The sequence below is a fragment of the Pteropus vampyrus genome, unplaced genomic scaffold (genome assembly GCF_000151845.1).
Source record: "Pteropus vampyrus isolate Shadow unplaced genomic scaffold, Pvam_2.0 Scaffold2221, whole genome shotgun sequence".
NCBI classification, from domain to species: Eukaryota; Metazoa; Chordata; class Mammalia; order Chiroptera; family Pteropodidae; genus Pteropus; species Pteropus vampyrus.
The window spans coordinates 45,143-46,431 of NW_011891002.1; the positions used below are offsets into that span (position 1 = coordinate 45,143).

At 45.2% G+C, this 1,289-nt stretch overlaps 1 pseudogene; it reads right to left on the minus strand.

The window, feature by feature from the left end:
• Positions 1 to 893: 893 nt before the first annotated feature.
• On the minus strand, positions 894 to 1,012 carry LOC111734596 (annotated as a pseudogene).
• Positions 1,013 to 1,289: the final 277 nt, after the last annotated feature.

Sequence of the window (1,289 nt, forward strand, 5' to 3'; positions counted from 1 at the left end):
CTATTTAATTCAGGAGGAAAATACATAAAATAGGGAAAAGAAATTCTGGAACTCTTAGATGATATGTGGGCCCCCAAGAAAGCAGCAGTCATGTACTGCAAAGGACATCAAAAAAGGGAAACCATAACAGCATGGGACAACCGAAGGGCAGACCATGTTGTCAAACTGGCAGCAGCCGAGGAGACGGCCAGCACTACAGCTTCCTGTTTCTTTATCCCTTAGCTAAATGGGACCCAAAGTACTCACCTTAAGAAGAAACCTTGTTTAAGCCTGAAGAGGGGAGCCTCCTACCCTGTGGGTGGTAGAAGTTCAAGGATGGGCGAATTGCGGTCCCTCGGACCCTAGCCCCAGCTTGTATCAAGCAGTTTCACCAAAGGACTCACCTTGGTCACACTGCCCTAGAAACCACTCCAGACCAGAACTCCTATGTCCCCTGGCTCTCTAGCATCTCCCAAGCGGTATGTGAACGGTGCGAAGTCCATGCTTACAACAACTCCATCAAGGCTGTGTGCCCCACTGGGGATCCAAAGTGTCGGTGGCACCCCCTTAGAGGAACTCGAAGTAGAGTTCACTGAAATGCCTTGATCACGGGGCCTCAAGTATCTCTTGGCCTTTGTATGCACCTATTCTAGTTGGGTAGAGGCTTGTATCACCTGGACTGAAAAGGCCCGAGAAATAGCCATACTGTTCCTCTGAGAAATTTTTCCCTGATTCGGCCTACCAATTACCATCGGCTCAGATAACGGGCCAGCCTTTGTAGCAGAAATAGTGTAGCTACTAGCCAAAAATTTAGTAATCAAAAAATTACTTAATTACTTACTTTAAAAAATTAATTAATTAATTGTATTATTTATTTTAATATTTATTTATTTAGTTATTATTATTATTATTTTAGCCTATAGCACCCAGTCTTCCTAGGTGGTCTCCCATCCAAGTACTAATCAGGCCCAATCCTACTTAGCTTTCAAGATCAGACGGGATCGGGCTTGCTCAGGGTGGCATGGCCGTAGACCTGACCAAGAATTTAAATATTAAATGGAAATTGCTTACCGCCTATCGACCACAACAGGTGGAACCCATGAACAGGACCCTTAAGACACAGTTGGGAAAACTATGTCAGGAGACACATCTACATTGGGACGAAGTCGTCCCACAGCATTATTAAGAATCAGGTCAGTCCCAACCAAGAAGCCTGGGTTCTCCCCCTACAAGATCCTACATGGATGGCCACCACTACTCATCAAAGGACTACAAGGAGACCTCAAGGAAATTGGTAAACCGACTCTGAG